This window comes from Vulpes vulpes, chromosome X (genome assembly GCF_048418805.1).
Source record: "Vulpes vulpes isolate BD-2025 chromosome X, VulVul3, whole genome shotgun sequence".
Classification (NCBI taxonomy): Eukaryota; Metazoa; Chordata; class Mammalia; order Carnivora; family Canidae; genus Vulpes; species Vulpes vulpes.
The window spans coordinates 92381932-92402639 of NC_132796.1; positions in this window are offsets into that span (position 1 = coordinate 92381932).

Below are 20708 nucleotides of genomic sequence, written 5' to 3' on the forward strand. Positions count from 1 at the left end.
ACCTCTCCCTTTTAGGCACCCCTGTTGGTCTTCAGATTTTTACTTATATTGTGCAAAAACTATCCCTGTAAATATATCTTCACACATGTGTGTGTGTCCATAAGTTAAATTCCTTGGAGTGGAATTATTGTATCTAAAGGCATGCATATTGAAAAATTTAAGAGACATTACCAATTGCATTTAAAAGTTATACCACCAATAGCATGTGAGTGCCTCTTTTCTTATATATTGTTGTCAATACTAGATATTCTCAGTCTTTTTGATTTTTAATAACTGATAGACCATGAAAAGAAATCTAATTTTAAGCAGTGATTCACTAGTAACTAGAGAGGTGACAGTCACCTATTTTTCATTTTTTAAAAAGGTTTTATTAATTTATTTTAGAGAGAGAGAGAGAAAGCACATGAGCACACAAGTGTGGGAGGAAGAAGGACAAGCAGATTCCACACTGAGTGCAGAGCCTGATGCAGGGTTCGATCCCAGGACACTGAGATCATGACCTAAGCTGAAATCAAGAGTCAGACGCTCAGATGCCCCACATCTATTTTTCAACTTAAGAATTGCCGGGGGCCACTGGCTGGTTCAGTCAGTGGAGCTTGTAACTCTTGATCTCAAAGTTGTAAGTTTGAGTTCCACGTTGGATATAGAGATTACTTAAAAAATAAAATAAAATCTTTAAAAAACCCCAATTGCCTGAAACATCAGTGAAATGACAGAATAGAGAACTCCAAAAGTCCATCTCTCCACAAAAGCAAAGGATAAACTGTCAGTACAAAGTTTTTCAGAACTCTAGAAATAATCCAAATGTTTACAACAACCAGGGAAATGCTCAATCAAGAAACTATATCTATGGGGATCCCTGGGTGGCTCAGCAGTTAAGTGTCTGCCTTTGGCTCAGGGCATGATCCTGGGGTCCCGGGATCGAGTCCCACTTCGGGCTCCCTGCATGGAGCCTGCTTCTCCCTCTGCCTCTCCGCCTCTCTGCCTCTCTCTCTCTCTCATGCATAAATAAATAACATCTTTAAAAAAAAACCTATATCTCTGAAATCAATATCACACTATATATCAACTAATTAGAATTTATTTTTTTCTAACTAGAATTTAAATAAAAATTTGAAAAAGAAAAAAAAATGAAACTATCTAAACCTCAGTAAGAGAGCTTCGTACCATTTAAACTTACCCTGGTAGCCATCCACATTTCCAAGCTTGACAAAGGCAACAGACCACATTCCTGGTATAAGTACCCAGTGCTGAAGGGAGTAGAAAAGACTTTATTCTCAAAGAATTGTGGCTAATTTTGACCTGATATCACCCCTAAAGGATTAGCTCAAAAGGCTTAAGTTTATTTTACCTAACTTGGAACTCCCTCAGAGCTGAGGTGGGGCTATTTGCTGAAAATATTGAAAGACAAATGTTTTAGCTTTAGCTGCTGCTGCCTGGAGCAAGAGATAACAGTAGGGCAAACAATGGAAAACTGAAAGGCTTTGGAGGAGAGGCTGGAAAATGAGTTAATTTGGGGGAAAAAACGGCTATATATTCCTGGAAATCTAGAAGGCCACATGTATGCCCAAGACAGTGCACATGCTCAAGAAAGTCCTGAGAAGGCCATAAGCTCTCACATATGGCTCATCCCCAGGCTCTGTGCAAGTAAGCTCAGGCTGACTTGTCAACTACCTAAGTGTTGATGGCATACTACAACACACACAGAGCCCTCCACAAGGACTCAGAGATTGGGGGTTTTGTTGTGGTTATTCCAGGCATTTAAGGAATTCTCTGTGAAAGGACAAGCTGGGATGCCTGGGTGGCTCAGTGGTTGAGCGTCTGCCCCAGCCCAGGTCATGATCCCGGGGTCCGGGGATCGAGTTCCGCATCGGGCTCCCTGCATGGAGCCTGCTTCTCTCTCTGCCTATGTCTCTGTCTCTCTCTGTCTCTCATGGATAAATAAAATCTTTAAAAAAAGGACAAACAGACCACTATGTGTATGGAATGAGGAATTCAGTGACCATCAGGAATATAGACCTTAAAAATTAGTTCAGAAAGGTCACGAAAGAAAGAAAGAAAGGAGACAATCCTTCTCAAACTAGTCAAGATATGAAACAGTAGGGAATACTTCCTAACTACTTCAAGGAGGCAAGTATTATTCTGACACCAAAGCCAGACACAGACAAAGACACTTTAGAAAAGAATAGAACAATATCTTGTAGGAATATAGATGCAAAAATCATCAACAAAGTACTAGCAAACTGAATCCCGCAGCATATTAAAAGGATTATACACCATGACCACGTGGGATTTATCCAAGAGATACAAGGATGGTTTTAACATATAAATGTTATACAATGCCATACACTATATTAGAGAATATTCATTGATTAATACTCTCATATTAATAGAATGAAGGATAAAACCCCACAAACTTATCTCAACTGATGCAGTAAAAAGCATTTGACCAAATCCAATATCCTTTCATGAGAAAAACGCTCAAAAAACAAGGAATAAAAAGAAACTTTCTCAATATGATAAAAAGTATCAATGAAAAACCTACAGCTAACATAATATTCAAGAGTGAAAGGCTTAAAACTTGTCCCCTAAGATCAGACAGAAGACAAGGATGTTTGCTTTCTCCACTGCTACTCAACGTTGTGCTGGAAGCTCTAGCCAGAGCAATGAAGTGAGAAAAAAGCCATCCAAATTGAATAAGTAAAACTAGTTTTATTTGTAGATGACATGATCTTATATGTGATAACTTTGAAGAATGCACAAAATACTTATTAGAACTAATACATTTCAACAAATTTGCAGAGTATAAGATCAACATACAAAAATCAACTTTACGGGGGCACCTGGGTGGCTCAGTCAAGCGCCCAACTCTTTATTTTTGAATTTTATTTATTTATTCATGAGAGACAGAGACAGAGAGAGAGACAGATAGAGACACAGGCAGAGGGAGAAGCAGGCTCCATGCAGGGATCCCAATGTGGGACTCGATCCTGGGACTCCAGGATCACGCCCTGGGCTAAAGGCAGACGCTCAACCGCTGAGCCACCCAGGCATCCCAAGTATTCAACTCTTGATCTCTGCTCAGGTCTTGATCTTAGGGTCATGAATTCACCCCTGCACCCAGCATAGAGCCTGTTTAAGAAGAAAAAGAAAATCAACTTTGCTTCTATATACTAGTAAAGAACAATCTGAGAATGAAATTAAGAAAACAATTCCTTTACACTACCAACAAGAAAAAAACTTATGAATAAATTTAACCAAGGATGTTCAAAACATACTGGAAACTAAAAAAGGTTGCTGAAGGAAATTAAAGAAGACCTAATGGAAAGACATCCTGTATTCATGGATTGAAAGATTTAATACTGTTAGGATAGCAATGCTACCCACAGTGATCTATAGTTTCAATGCAATCTCTATCAGAATCCCAATGACATTTTTTTGCAGAAATAGAGAAATCAATTTTAAAATTCATATGGAATTACAAGGGACCCCAAATAGCAGAAACAGTTTTGAAAAGGAAGAATAATTTTGGAGGATACATTTTCCAATTTCAAAACTTAATACAAAGCTACAGTAACCATAGCAATGTGGTACTGGCATAAGTATACACATAGAGACCCAAAGAATAGATTTGAGAATCCAGAAATAAACCCATACATTATGGTCAATTGATTTTTGACAAGGGCACCAAGAGCATTCAATGGGAAATAAATAATCTTCAATAAATGGTGCTGGGACAACTGGACATCCACACACAAAAGAATGAAGTTGCATTCACCCTACCATATATCATGTACAAAAATTAACTTAAAATGGATCAAAGAACTGAATGTAAGAGCTATAAAACTCTTAGGGAGAAATATAGGTATAAATCTTTGTAACTTTGAATTAAGCAACAATTATTTAAATATGATACCAAAAGCATCTGCAAAAAAGAGAAAAAATAGAAAAGTTAGACTTCATTAAAATTAAAGACTTTTGGGGGCACCTCAGTGGCTCAGTCAGTTAAACATCTGACTTTGGCTCAGGTTGTGATCCCAGGGTCCTGGGATCAAGCCCTGTGTTGGGCTCTCTGCTCAGCGGGGAGTCTGCTTCTTTCTCTTCCTCTTCCCGGGCTTTTGGACTCTCTCTCTCATGCTCTCTCTTTCAAATAAATAGATAAAAAATCTTTTAAAAAGTTAAAAACTTTGTGCTTCAATGAATACAATCAAGAAAGTGAAAAGAAAACCAATAGAATGGAGAAAATACTTGGAAAACATATGTCTGAAAAGGGTCTACTATCCAGAATATGTAAAACCTCTTACAACTCAACAACGAAAAGAGAAACAATCCAGTTCAAATGGGCTAAGGAATAGACATTTTCCAAAGAATATATACAAATAGCCAATAAGCACATGAACAGATGCTAAACATCATTAGTTACTGGGAGAATGGAAATCAAAACCACAAAGAAGTACTACTTCATATCTACTAGGATGGCTACAATAAACAACAGAAAATAACAAGATGTAGCAAGGATGTGGAGAAATAGGAAGCCTCAAACATTGCTGGTGGGAATGTAAAATGGTGCAGCTGCTCTTGAAAACAGTTTTCCAGCTCCTCAATAAATTAAACATAGAATTGCCATATGACCCAGCAATTCCATTCCTAGGTAAATTCCTAGGTAAATTTATACTTAAAAAAATTAGAAATATATGTTCACATAAAACCTGTATACCAATAGCAGCATTGGAAATATATGTTCACATAAAAACCTGTACACAATAGCAGCATTATTCATGGTACCTGTAAAGTAGAAACAACCTGAATGTCCAAGTTATGAATGGATAAAAAAATGTGGTATATCCATGCCATGAAATATTATTCAGCTATAAAAATGAATGATGTACTGATACATGACACAATGTGAATGAACCTTAAAAATATTATACTAAGTGAAAGTAGCTAGACACAAGTCACATATTATATGATTCCATTTACATGAAATGTAATGTCCAGAATAGGTAAATTCATTGATTTATATAGATCATGGATTTATGTAGAATGTAGATTAATGATTACTAGGGACTTCAGGAAGGAGGGAATGATTGCTTAATATGTATGGGTTCATTTTGGGGATAATGAAATGTTCTATAATTTATGTAGTGGTGATGGTTGCACAACATTGTGAATGTATTAACCATTTAACAAAAAGAATTGCCTGTTTATATTTGGTTATATTTCTATCGTATAATTGGTGTTGCATTAATTTGGTAACTCTTTCTATCTGGTGGCTATTAATCCTTCGTTTTATATGCTGCAAATTTTTTCTCCCAGTCTGTTGCTTATCCATTAAATTTGTTTGTGTTGTCTTTTGCTATACAGAATTTGAAAATTTTTACATAGTGTTCTTTCAGGATTTCTTTTCTTTTAGTGCCCATCATTCTTGGTCATGCCACTTTGAAGAATGAAGAAAGAGGTAGACCAGATGAAGAGTGGTGAGCAGCAAAGCAAAGTTTATTGGGCAATAGTACAAAGCTCCTGAAGAGAGAGGGGACCCAAGAGGGTTGCCATTGGAATTTCTAAGTCTGAGGGTTTTTATGAGATAGTTGGTGGGCTGTTTTAATCTGATTAATCCTCCCTGCACCTGTCACCCAATCAGGTTTTGTCCACATGCTTATCTACCTATCAGGTAGTTGTTCCCGTGGGAAAGGGTAGAGGGCTCCTTCCAGGGTGGTGTAGAATAACAGGATGGAGGCTTTTTCCTTTAAAGGGTAGTTTCTCCTTAGGACGGGATGGGGGAGGCTCTTGCCCCTGCTTATCTTTCTTCTGACTATCCTCCATTAGTATGATCATTAATCTTTTCCATTATGGTTACTGAATTTGAAACTTAAGATATTTTCTGTCCCCAAATTATAAAAACATTTTCAACATATCCCTCTAATACTGTTAAGCTATTTTTTAAATGTAGGGTTTAAAAGAGTCTGGAATTTTTATACATTTGGCATCAAGTGGGAGTTTAACTTATTTTTTTCCAAATGGCTCCTATACAACTCATTGAATAATTCATGCTTTCCCCACTAATTTGAAATGTTCCCTATACATATTTTGATAATAACATTGAAAATGTAGTAGTCTTTCACACTTAGGTCTTTCAGACATTCCTATGTAACAATTGATAGTTTAGTTTATTTGAATTATATCTAGAAAAATAATATTTATACCTATGCAGTTATTTTAATTATTTCTCCCTAAAAGGTACTTTTGTATCTCTTAAATTATTTGACTATCTCAACAGTTTTTTCATAGTGGATATATTTGTCTGCTTGGGCTGCCAAAACAAAAATACCATAGACTTGGTGGTTTAAACAACAGAAGTTTGTTTAATCACAGTAATGGAGACTGGAACTCCAAGATCAAGGTGCCAGTGGGGTTGGTGGCTGATGTAGACTCTTCTTTTGGGTTGTAGATATCTACCTTTTCACTGTGTGCTCACATGGCCTTTCTTTGATGTGTATGCATGAAGAGAGAGAAAGAGGAGTGGGGAAGGAAAGACCCTGGTGCCTCTTCTTATAAGGATACTAATCCTGTCAGATCAAGGCCCCATCTTTATGACTTAACTTTAGTTATTTCCTTAGAGACTCTATCTGGACATACAACCACACTGGGGGTGGCCTCAACATAGGAATTTGGAGACACAAACATTCAGTCTGTAATATTCCACTCCTGATCTCCACAAATGCATGTCCTTCTCACATGAAAAACACATACATTTCATCCCAACAGCCTCAAAGTCTTAATTTATTCCAGCATCAACTTGTGAAACCAGACAAGTTATCCTGCTTCCAAAATACAATGGTGGGACAGGCATAGGATAGACATTCCCATTCCAAAAGGAAGAAATCAGAAGTAAACAAAGAGAGACATGTCTAAGAAGAAAGAGAAATTAAAGAATCGATTCCATTTACAAGTGTACCAAAAACCATAAGATACCTAGGAAAAAGCCTAACCAAGAGGCAAAGGATTTGTACTCAGAGAACTATAGAATACTCATGAAAGAAATTGAGGAAGACACAAAGAAATGGAAAAACATTCTATGCTCATGGATTGGAAGAACAAATATTGTTAAAATGTCTATGCTACCTGGAGCAATCTATACATTCAATGCAATCCCTATCAAAATACCACCAGCATTTTTCACAGAGCTGGAACAAATAACCCTAACATCTGTATGTAACTAGAAAAGACCCCAAATAGCCAAAGAAATGTTGAAAAAGAAAACCAAAGGTGGAGGTATCACAATTCTGGATTTTAAGCTGTATTACAAAGCTGTAATCATCAAGACTGTATGGTACTAGCACAAAAACAGACACATAGATCAATGGAACAGAAGAGAGAACCCATAAGTGGACCCTCAACTCTATGGTCAACTAATCTTTGACAGAGCAGGAAAGAGTATCCAATGGAAAAAAAGACAGTTTCTTCAACAAATGGTGCTGGGAATACTGGACAGCAACATTCAGAAGAATGAAACTAGACCACTTCCTTACAGCATACACAAAAATAAATTCAAAATGGATGAAATACCTAAATGTGAGAAAGGAATCCATCAAAATCCTAGAGGAGAACACAGGCAGTAACTTATTTGACCGTGGCCACAGCAAGTTCTTGCTAGACATGTCTCCAAAGGCAAGGGAAACAAAGGCAAAAATGAACTCAAAAAATTGAGACGTCATCAAGATAAAAAGCTTTTGCACAGCAAAGGAAACAGTTGACAAAAAACAAAAGACAACCTACAGGATGGGAGAAGGTACTTGCAAATGTCTTATCAGATAAAGGGCTAGTATCCAAAATCTATAAAGAACTCATCAAACTCAACACCCAAAAGAACAAATAATCCAATCAAGAAATGGGCAGAAGACATGAACAGACCTTTCTCCAAAGAAAACATATAAATGGCCAACAGACATAAAAAAATGCCCCACATCACTTGGCATCAGGGAAATGCAAATCAAAACTATAATGAGATACCACCTCACACCAGTCAGAATGGCTACAATTAACAAATCAGGAAATGACAGATGTTGGCGAGGATGTGGAGAAAAGGAAACCCTTGTATGCTATTGGTGGGAATGCAAGCTGGTACAGCCACTCTAGAAAACAGTATGGAGGGTCCTCGAAAAATTGAAAATAGAGCTACTTTATGATCCAGCAATTGCACTACTAGGTGCTTACCCCAAAGTTACAAATGTAGTGATCCAAAGGGGCACCTGCATCCCAATGTTTATAGCAGGAATGTCCACAATAGCCAAAATACAGAAAGAGTCTAGATGTCTACTGACAGATGAATGCATAAAGAACATGTGGTATGTATATACAGTGGAATATTACCCAGTGATTAAAAAAAGAAATCTTTCCATTTGCAACCATGTGGATGGAACTAGTGGGTTTTAGACTAAGTGAAGTAAGTCAATCAGAGAAATACAATTATCATATGATTTCATTCATATATGGAATTTAAGAAAAAAACAGAGGAGCATAGAGGAAGGGAGGGAAAAATAAAACAAGATGAAATCAGAGAGGAAGACAAACCATAAGAGATTCTTAACTATAGGAAACTAACTGAGGTTTGCTGGAGGGGAGGGTTGGGGAGATGGGGTAACCAGGTGATGGATTTTAAGGAGGGCATAATAAGCACTGGGTGTTATACAAGACTGATGAGTCCCTGAACTCTACCTCTAAAGCTAATAATACACTGTATGCTAATTAATTGAATTTAAATTTTAAAAGAATGACATGTCTATTATATTGAGGGAAATATGTCAGTCAGAGAAAGGCAAATACCATATGATATCACTCATATGTGGAGTTTAAGAAACAAAACAAATGAAGATGGGGGAAGAAAGAGAGAAACAAACCAGAAAACAGACTCTTAACTATAGAAACAGACTGAGGGTGCTGGAGGGGTGTTGGGTGGGAGGATGGGCTAACTGGGTGATAGGGAATAGGAGGGCACTTGTGATAAACACTGGGTGTTGTATCTAAGTGCTGAATCACTCAATTCTACCCTTGAAACTAATATGACACCGTGTGTTAACTAACTGGAATTTAAACAAAGACTTGAAACTATGAAAAAAAAAAAAACCCTAGCCAGGCAAATTCCATTAGACCTTAAGTCTTAAGAACAATCCTTTCTGGAAAAAAAAAAAAAAAAAAGAACAATCCTTTCCGGCTTGGTGCTCTGCCTTCCAGACCAAGGGGGGGCTTGCAGTGCTGTCCCCACGTCCCTAGGCTGTGCTCTTGCCCCTGACGTTCTGTCCTGTCAGGTGGTGTTCCAGTCCCTGTGGCTCTGCAGGTTGGGGGCTCATCCTCAAGACCCCGCTGTGTGGTCCTGGCCCCAAGGGCTTTAGGTTGTAGCAGCCTGATCTGTTGCAGCTTTAGAGGTGGGCCTACCTTCTAAAACCAAAGAGGAATCAATTTTGTTCCCTGGGCTTGTGGTGGGAATTGTGGCCCCCCATGATCTTTCAGTCACCTTCAGAGTTTTTCTTTTTTTTCTTTTTTTAAAAAAAGATTTTATTTATTTATTCATGAGAGACACACAGAGAGAGGCAGAGACACAGGCAGAGGGAGAAGCAGGCTCCCTGCAGAAAGCCCAACATGGGACTCGATCCCAGAACCCCAGGATCATGCCCTGAGCCAAAGGCAGACGCTCAACCACTGAGCCATCCAGACGTCCCTGAGTCCTTTCCTTTTCTTGAAGGGATAACCCAATGTGCAGCTGGATAGCTCTAGGGCACCTTCCTGTAGAATTCTAGAAGTTCAACAGCCTTTCATTTTGTGGTTTCCATCCACACTTTAGTGGGAACTGGCCGTGTTTCTGCTTATTTTTTTTTTTTTTTGTTTCTGCTTATTAATTCCAGAACAAGCGACACCCTTCATGTTCTCTTCAAAATGTGCTTTCCCATTTTTTGCCTTATGGACAGGGTGAGAATTCTTCAAATCAATTCTGCTTCATTTTTGCTTAATGACTTCTTAAATTTATCTCTCTCCTCTTGCATTTTTCTATAAGCAGCCGGGAAGACCCAGGCCACAGGCCACACCTTCAACACCGTGCTTAGAAATCTCATCGGTTAAATACCCAGTTTCATTGTCCATAAATTCTATCACAATTCAGCCAAATTCTTTGCTGCTTTATAACAGAGGTCATGTTTCTTCCTGTTTCTAATTGCCTGCTCCTCGTTTCTGTCTCAGACCTCAACAAAATGGACTTTAATATTGATATTTCTACCAACATTCTGTTCACTGTTATGTATATACTCTATAAAAATATAGAGGCTTTGTCTACAGCTCTCCTCTTTTCTTACTGAGCTCTCACCAGAATCACCTCTAACATTCATACTTCTACCATCAGTCTCATTATGGCAAGCTAGGCTTTTTCTAGCCTGTAACTCAAAACTGCTCCAGTCTTTGCCCATTATGCAGTTTCAATACCATTTCCACATTTTTAGTTAGTTGCTATAGTAGCACTCCTTTTCTCAGTACCAAAATTGGTGTTAGCCAGGGTTCTCCAGACAGAAACAAATTGCCCTCCCCGATGTGGGTGGGCCTTGCCCAATCAGTTGAAGGCTTGAATAGCACAAAAAGGTTGCTCTTCCTGTAAGATGGAGCTTCTCCTGCCTGACTGCCTTTAAGCTGGGACATCTGTTTCTTCCTGCCTTTGAAGTCAAACTGAAGTGTTGGTTCTTTCTGGGTTTTGAGCCTACTGACATTCAGACTAAAACTATACCTTTGACTCTCCTGGGGATCTAGCTGGCCAACTGTACATGTTGGCACTTTTTAGCTTCCATAAGTGTGTGAACCAATTTCTTATAATAAAACTCTCTCTCCCTCCCCCTCCCTTTCTCTCTCTTCTACACACACACACACACACACACACACACACACCCTGTTAGTTCTTTTCTGTTTCTCTGGAGCACCCTAAAACATTGGGTGAAGCAAGTGTTATTAACTCCATTTTGTTGATGAGTAAGTTTAAGCCCAAGAGTGGTTAGTGTTGTTAAATATATAGATCATTAAGTAAATTTCAGACCATGACTGGGTCTTTCAGATTGCAGCCTCTTGTCTACTCTGCATCTCTACTGAAAATGCACATGGTGAGGATCACTGTTACCTGCCCACTTTTTATACTTTATCAACTCTTCTGAAAAAACTAGGCCTCCTCTCAGTTCTTTACATTAGATTAATAGTGAATAGCAAAGGCCTTCTCACTTTAATACCCCCTTGAAAGTAATTTCTGTGTTCTGGAGTCTATGACTTGTGCCCTGTGGGGAGTCCCAGGAGCCCAACCTCTAAGGAAATATTATTTAGTGGGTTTTTTGGGGGTACTTGGGTGGCTCATTCAGTTGGGTGTTCGACTCTTGATTTCAGCTCAGGTCATGATCTCAGGGTCATGAGGTTGAGCCTCACAATGGGCTCTGTGCTTAGCAGGGAGTCTGCTTGAGATTCTCTCTCTCCCTCTGCTCCTCTCCCTGCTCTCTCTAAAAATAAATAAATCTTAAAAATAAAATCAAATATTACTTAGTGATTTTTTTATACTAAGTCCTTTCTTCCTAAGTATTTCCTTATGTAGCTTTTAGAAAAATACTTCCTTCCTTTCTCCTTCCTTCCTTCCTTCCCTACTTCCATTCTACCTTCTGTCGGCAACAGCACCTCAATTTCATTTTGGGAAATTCTCTCTCTCTCTCTCTCTCTCTCTACACACACACACACACACACACACACACACACACACACTGGATAAAGAGGCAGGAATATTAATTAAGACACCCTTTCCTCTCTTAGCTCAGGAGCAGTGTTGTGGACCCAATCTAGGTCAATTAGAAGCTTCCTTTTAAATTTGATTCATGAGTGGAATGGTAAAAAGGCTGGATGAAGCTTCATATGGTTATTGCTCAATACTTTCTGGATGCCTGGTTTCTGAAGATCTGGGTTCTCCAGGCTTTTTTTTTTTCCAAAGTCTCCAGGCTTTTCTTAAACCTTTTCGCTCCCCTGTATCCTTCAAATAATTCTTCTTTTTCTCCAGTTAGCAAGAATTGAATTTTGCTATTCACAACCAAAAACCCCAGTTCATAAAGGTTTTTCATTCATTTAGCAAATATTAAGTCTTTACTATTTGTTGAGCAATGTGCACTGTACTAGTCACTGAGGAAGTTTCTAACTGCTTTATAGGCTAGTCTCTTTGTCAGTAAGAAAGAAAACTGGGGGATGCCTGGGTGGTTCAGTGGTTTAGCGCCTGCTTTCGGCCCAGGGCATGATCCTGGAGTCCTGGGATTGAGTCCCACATCGGGCTCCCTGCATGGAGCCTGCTTCTCCCTCTGCCTGTGTCTCTGCCTCTCTCTCTGTGTCTCTTATGAATAAATAAATAAAATTTATAAAAAGAAAAAACTGGGAGCTAAATCTACAGGCTCAGTGCCTGGAAAAAAATGAGACTCTAGGAAGCAACAAAAAAAATTAACTATCATTAAGTAAAGTTTAATAAAAACATGAATGTTGGAATTGTAATAATTTTCTCTAATGGAAATAATTAATTCAGAGCTGTAAAAATTTTCAACTTTGTAGTAAGTTTCTTTAGAGATCATACGTAGTGTTATATTCTGGAGCACGTTTGAGTAGATCCCTGTCACTAATCACTCAGGAACACATTACATGGTGTTGCCCATATGAGAAACAGCCCCATCACAGAACAACGCAGATTATTTGAGGCATCTGTGCTTATGATTTATTAATAGCTGTGGGGGTGGGTAAGATAAGTGGCATTTCAGGCATTTAAAAGATGAAGGGGTAGTTTGAGGGGACAAGTGGTTTGGCAGAGTTAAATACTGATTCCTCACTACTGCACACTGTTGAAATACACAGTTTAAGCTCTGATATTATCTTAAAGATCTTGGAATTCTGGGTGCTGTTCCATTAATAATGATTTTAGCAACTTCAGGAGCTTAGTAATTGGCTCCAACATGACCTTTTCGTTGGAACATTCAGGCTCTCCTTTCAGATTCCAGACAGAGAACTGGTGTAGATTCTTTGGCGTCATTGATTTGGAGCTCAAATTTAAAAGCACTATTTTCTCTTGCAGAAGCATCTGAATTCATAGCTCACATATCTCCTAACCCGCAGCCAAATGTCTCTTTGAACTGGACTTTGGTTTCAACTGCCTGTGAAAGAACATCAGTCTCTTGATCTTCCACCAAACATTCTTCTCGTCGCACGTTCATGTTCATTTGCCCTTAAAAGAGCCAGTCTTTCCAACTGGCCCTCACATGGGTGTGTCTTGCAAAAATTCTTATTTAATAATGTTCTTGGTGATGTGAAACTAATATTTATTTAAAGCCTTTGAGATAAATTTTGTGGTATTTAATTTCTTTGTGTTCAAAGACAAGGAAAAATAAAAATTAATAATTTTGAAAAAGAATGAATTTATTCATTCAAAATTTTTGAATGTCTACTTCATCCATGACAGTTAAGCACAATAATAAAGTGTAAATTTCTTTAAAAAAAAAAAAGATTTGGGTATCCCTGGGTGGCTTAGCGGTTTGGCGCCTGCCTTTGGCCCGGGGAGTGGTCCTGGAGTCCCGGGATCGAGTCCCATGTCGGGCTCCTGGCATGGAGCCTGCTTCTCCCTCTGCCTGTGTCTCTGCCTCTCTCTCTCTCTCTGTGTCTCTCATGAATAAATAAATAAAATCTTTAAAAAAATAAAAAATGAAAAAATATTTTATTTATTTGAGAGAGAGTTAGCACGTGTGAGAGAGCGAGAGCAGAGGAAGGAGAAGCAGAACTCCCCGCTGAGCAGGGAGCCCAAAGCCGGGCTCCATCCCCAACACTGGGATCATGTCCCAACCCAAAGGCAGCCGCTTAGCCGACTGAGCCACCCAGGTGCCCCATAAAGTGTAAATTTCTTAATTAACTCCTACATGTCTTGAAAGTGATGGGCCACACAATTCAATACGAAGGGAAAAAATAAATAACCGAGGTGCCCTATAGAGTGCTCAAAGTTAATTTTGTCGATATAATGTATTCTAAGTCATACCACCTCAAATGTAGCCTCCAGATTTGGTGAAAACCTGAGCAGCTGTTTCCATATCATGGAGAAACTGACAAAATTGGTTGTTAGTCTCATACAGATAAGCCATAGGTAATCTGTCCAGGCAGCAATGATCCTGGCCTTCTTCCTACCTCCTGCTACTCATCAGAACCTCCACCAGAGGGCAGGCAGTAAAAGAGAAAGGAAAGGAGTGGAAAGGCTGGGAGGCCCTCACAACACAATAAAGAACTCAGAAGCTACCCAAACCCATCTTACAACCCATTTCCCCAATGGTGCTGGTGGGTCTACCTTATTTGAATGAAGATATTTTCTCAGACAGGTGCACTGGGTCCAAATCATGGTTAGGTCACTTCAGGCAGTCAAGACCTATTTATTGAGTGTCTGCTCTATGTGAGGTGCTGTTCTAGATGCCGGGTATACAGCAGTAAACAAGACAGACAGAACATTAACTTGTGGAACCAACATTCTAATATTGTATTTTCATAATCCCCATGAGCCTCAGTTTCCTTATCTGTACCATGGGGGCAATAATATTAGAGTTTCTGTGAGTATTTAAATGAGATACTTAGGCATCTAATGACATTTCTGGATTTATTATAATTTACAGTTCATACATAGTTTTACATAGTGTATATAAAATTGGGTGCTCTAGTTTACATAATTTCATAAACGTTTTCCTGTATTTCTACTTAGTGGTTTAGCAGTTATGTAACATTTCATTTTGTCAATGTATTGTAAAACCTAAACATTACTCTGTTCTATTATATACTTGGTTCATAGTAGGTTCTCAGTAAATATTTGTTGAAAGAATGTATGAATATCTCACATTTATATAGGTACATCTCTTTGATATTGCAAATAACACACTTTATCTTTCAAATGATCTTTTTAAGAAAAATATTTATTTATTCATGAGAGACACAGGAAGAGAAGCAGAGACATAGGCAGAGGGAGAAGCAGGCCCCCCGTGGGGAGCCCCATGTGGAGACTCTATCCTGGACCCCGGGATCACAACCTGAGCCAAAGGCAGACACTCAACCACTGAGCCACCCAGGTGCCCCTTGAATAATCTTTCTGGGAAACATTCTAAAAGTAGGATAATTGTATCAAAATGCATGACTCAAGGCACGAGTATTTTCATGATCATTAATATATATTTCCATCAGGCAGGTGCCCTGGGTGGCTCAGTCAGCTGGACATCTGCCTTTGGCTCAGGTCTTAATCCCAGGTTCTTGGGATCAAGTCCTACATCGGGCTTTCTGCTTGATGGGGAGCCTGCTTCTCCCTCTCCCTCTGCCTGCCACTCTCCCTGCTTGTTCTTTCTTTCTCTCTCTCTCTCTCTCTCTCTCTCTCTCTCTCTCTCTCGGTAAAATACATAAATAAAATCTTTCAGAAATATATACATATATGTGTATATATTTTATATATATTACCATTATGCTGCATAAAGACTGGCACTAATTTAAGCCTACCACATTGTAATCTAATTTGTATCCTCTAATTATTAGTTTCTATCTAATTATTTGTATTCTCTAATTATTTGTGGTTAATTTCTTTCATATGGTTACTTACTATTTGGATATCGTAATGCTAAAACTCACATGTTGAGGGGCAGGACACTTTGGGGAAAGACAGGGAAGGCTTTCCATGTAGGATGCTAACCAAGGAGGGTAAGACTCAAAATACCCCCCATAGCCATCAGGGCATCAGGAGCAGAGAACAAGGTGACAAAAGGAGGAATGAGGCAGACAATGAATTAGAAGGATATCGAAGAGAGAGGTTACAGTATTGCCAGAGACTCACAGATGACAGATAAAGACTATTACCACAAAGGAATACCTCTGTTGCCTCACATCAGGGGTGGGGCTGCTTTGTGCAATGAGCACCTGCAGCATTGGAAGCACAGGCCTCAACCCTGCCTTCTTGGTTGGACTTGACGAGCTGATGCAGTACTGGGCATGGAAATGTTGGTGAATCAGTATGAATCAGGGCCTGGCTGGCAATGTGATTTGCATACCTGTGGTTTGGGGTTAGGCATGAATGGCTTTACCTCTTTGCCTTGAAGAATAGACTTGGTTGAGTGGTTGAAATTAAGCAATGAGATTTTGATCTGAAATAGTTTGGTAATAATATAAGCAACCGTGTGGTTTTGAAAAATAATGTATTTTGAAATCGTTTCAAACTTACAGAAAAGCCAAGTGTGGCACAGAGAATGTCCATATCCCTTTCGCCTAATTTCCTCACTGTTAACAGTTCACTGCACTTGTGCTCGCTGACCAATTTTCCCTCCAGTCCCCAGACCTCATTAAAATTGTGCCAACTGTCCCAGCGATGCTTCTTTTCCCTTCCCGGTCCAGGATTCCATCTGGGTTGCATACAGTTGTTTAATCTCTTCTGGCTCCTCCAATCTGAAATAGTTCTGTGGTCTTTCTCGATCTTTCGGATCCTCGGCAGTTTTACAAACCCCAGACTTTACATTTTGTAGGATGACCCACATGTGTTTCCTCAGGACTAGACTCAGGTCACATTCTCCTAGCAGGAATATCCCAGAGATGGTGCTATGCTCCCCTCGGTACCTCACATCAGAGGGCACACAGTGCCAACCCGTCTTCTCACTGGTGAGGTCAACCTTGATCACCTGGTCATGTTGGTGTCTGCACGTTTTCCCCCCCTAAAGACACCATGTTTTTTCTTTGTAATTAATTAGTATTTTGTGGGGAGATATTCTCAGATTATGCCAACGTACTGTTCCTCATCAATCCTCCAGCCACCACCCTTGGTTTCCTCAATCAACCGCTACTGTCATGGTGCCCAGGGTGATTTTCTGTTTCCATCAGTCTGCCTATATTTACAGTTGGCATTGTCCTATAAGGAAGAGAAGGGATTCTCCCCTGCTCCAGCTATCTATGGCTGTGTATCAAACTATTCTTAAACTTAGTGGATTAAAACAACAACATTTATCTGGCTTATGAATCTGCAGCTGGGCAAGGTGATATATCAGCTTCCAAGGTGGTTCACTCACATGGCTGACAAGTTGGTGCTGGCTTTTGGCTGGGACCTCAGCTAGGGCTGTCAGCCACACACCCTACAGGAGGCCTCTCCATGTGGCTGCTTGATTCCGTTCTAGAATTGTGGCTGAGATTCAATAGCAGGCATCCTGAGAGACTGAGGTGGGAAATGCATGGCCCTTTCCTGATACCATCTCAGAGGTCATGTGGCTTCACTTTCATTGTACTCTGTGGTTGAAGGGGTCGCAAGTATCCGCCCAGCTTCAGGGGGAAGGGACATAGCCCTCACCCCTAGTGGGAAAATTACATTGTTAACATCGTATTGTAAGAACACCATGTAGCATAGAATATATTGTGGTGGGTATCTTTGTAAAATACAGTCTGGCCATCCCTCATTTATTTATTCATTGATTTGTTTATATCGATGTGGACTCATGGATTCCTGTTTTATATAAGTGGTTATAATCCATCATTTTTTTAAAAAAATTTTATTTATTTATGATAGGCACACAGAGAGAGAGAGAGAGGGGGGGGGGGGGCAGAGACATATGCAGAGGGAGAAGCAGGCTCCATGCACTGGGAGCCCGACGTGGGATTCGATCCCAGGTCTCCAGGATCGTGCCCTGGGCCAAAGGCAGGCGCTAAACCGCTGTGCCACCCAAGGATCGCCTAATCCATCATTATTTATTTTGATGTTCACATTGTCTCTGATTTGACCATTGGGAATCCCTTTCAAGGTGATATCTGCGTTCTTTTGGCATGTTCCTATTACTCTTTGAGCATTTCCTTTAGTGGAGGGTGGTATAAGAAAACCATGATTTGAGCACTTGGTGTTTTCATTGCCAATGGGTTGTCATTACTTCTAGCCCCTCTGTGAGAGGGCCTACAACACACACACACACACACACACACACACACACACACACACACCTATAACTATTTCTCTATTTCTCTGAGTATATATATTTTAAAAGCATGTGTTCATATAAAAAACCTCCAGTTTCAACTCAGAATCTTGGGATTCAGCCTGGACTTGCTCCTTTCCATGTTTTTGGTATCTTTTCCAACACTGAGAAACCTGGCACTTATTATAATCCTCACTTATCTGTTCAGTTCATTAACCAATCTTCAAACCACATTAGCTTTCTCTTCCACCTGCCACCCCGAGACCTTGCCACTAGCACACTGTATCGTCAGGTATCAGCAGGCACCTTGCCAATGCTCTGCCCTGTGGCATCTCACAGTGCTTCAGTACCCTGTGTCTCTGGGCACCAATAGACATACCTCCAATTTGTCTCTATGCAGCTTTCCTCTTCTCCTCTCCATTCACGTCCTTGGGTGCTAGTGGGCAGGCTACTGACATCTTTCTATATAGCACCTCTTGTCCCCCTCCATAGCACTCCACACCCTCCAGCACCAGCAGGAATATCACTGATGTGTCTCCATGTTGCAGCCCCCTTCACTGCCACTGACTCCTCCAAGTTTTGGCGGGAAGATGAAGAAGGAAGGTAAGCAGTTGTGTCTTAACACGATCAAACCTCCGTCTGTGAACATCCACATCTTTTAAAAAATGCAAACTTGATCTTGATTTTCTCCAACTGAAAACCCTTGGATGACTTCCTAAAATCCCCAAACCCTACAGGACCCCACAATTGACACCCTGCCTACTTCTCCAGTATCATCCCTGTTTTATTTCTCTGGGTTCAGTCAGTTTCCTAGAGCAGAATCTTCCAACCTCTTGCTCGGAGAGTGTAAACCTGGCTGTCAGTATTTTGGGAACCGAGCCAAGGGAAGGGACTGGAGGTCTCAATGTCCAGAATGCAGATTTCAACTTAATCCCAGTTTTCTGCATGGCATCTCAGTGGGCCCTCAGCTGTGCTTGGTTTAAGTGTCCTATCTTTTGCCAGGACGGAGGAAGGGATCTGGGGACTAATTGTTCCTTCTAAAAATGTTCAATCAATCATCCTGAATACAACTGCATACCAAAACTACTTTCAGAGATGCCTGGTACCTTCAATTCCTGAGCCTTTTGGGGTTTGTAGTATAAACATCTTCCTTAGGTTTCAGCTTTCTCTACTCTGCTAAGTCACTTACCCTTATCCAGTTTATAGTTTCCACATTTTGTGGGAGGTGGGTGGGGGTGCGCTGTCTTGCCTATTGTAGCCTCTCCTCCTGTTTCCTTTGTCTTCATGTTGTTTGGTCTTTTAATTCCTTTACTGTCTTTTTCGTGGTGTCTCAGAAAGGAGCTAAGTGCATGTGTGCCATTTGCCAGAATTAACTGGAAGTGGGTTTTTTTTTTTTTTCAAACAGCAAACAGCCTGGTTCCTTTTATTTTATTAAGATTTTATTTATTATTTATTCATGAGAGACAGAGAGAGAGAGAGAGAGAGAGAGAGAGAGAGAGAGAGGCAGAGACACAGGCAGAGGGAGAAGCAGGCTCCATGCAGGGGGCCTGACATGGGACTCGATCCCAAGTCTCCAGGATCAGGCCCTGGGCTGAAGGGGCGCTAAACCGCTGAGCCACCGGGACTGCCCCCACCCTGGTTCCTTTTAAAGCAGATCCCATGAACAAAAATTGGACTTTATAGGATCGTGAAATATAATTAGAAAGTCATCCAGTCCAGTGGTTCTTGTCTTTTTCTTTTAAAGACTTTATTTGATAGAGTAGTTTTAGGTTTACAACACAACTGAGAGGAAGATACAGAGGTTTCTGCCATACTCCCTGCTCTGACACATGTATAACTTCCTCCAGTATCAACACCCGCCCCACACCAGAGTGGTTCATTTGTTACAACTGATGACTTTACATTGACGTACCATCACCCAGAGTCCATAGTTTATGTTGGGCAAATACTCATACAGAGTATTTTTGCTGCCCTAAGAATCCTTTGTTCTCTTCCTATTCATCTGTCTCCCCAACACACACACCCGTGAACCACTGATCTTTTTACTGTCTCCATAGTTTTGCCTTTTCCAGAATGCCATGTAGTTGGAATCCTACAGCACGCAGCCTTTTCAGATTGGCTTCTTTCACTTAGTAATAAGCATTTATTTTTAAAATTTTTTTAATTTTATTTTTTTTTTAGTAATATGCATTTAAAATTCCTCCATGTCGTTTCATGGTTTCCTAGCTCATTTTGAGGGGCACTGAATAGCATTCCATTGTCTGAATGTATTACTGGTCCTTGTCTTTTCACCACCAGGTACTCAGTCCTCACTCCCTCATATCCCCATATTTGAAAAGATTTCGACTTCCAACCCTCAGTTTAGGAAACTGGTCTAGTCAGTGCCTCATTTTACAGATGAGGAGATTGAGGCTCAGGGAAGAGAGGGGACTTGGCAGGATCTCACAACTAATGAGGGGCCAAGTGAGCATATAGACCTGTCTCCCGCCTTCTGCTCTAGTGCTCCTTTTAGATCTAGGATGTGAGATGTCTGATCCCTAAAACTGATGGGCAGGTGAGGGAAATCGGTCCCGATTTTCATGCTGTGCTTTCACTCAGTAATATCATCAGTGGCATTGAAATAGGACTTTTTTTGATGCCTAGGAGGAAAATGCCTCCCTCTCATCTTGAGGGCCACAGAGGGCTAACCATACTGGGAATCACTGGTGCTTTCTCAGG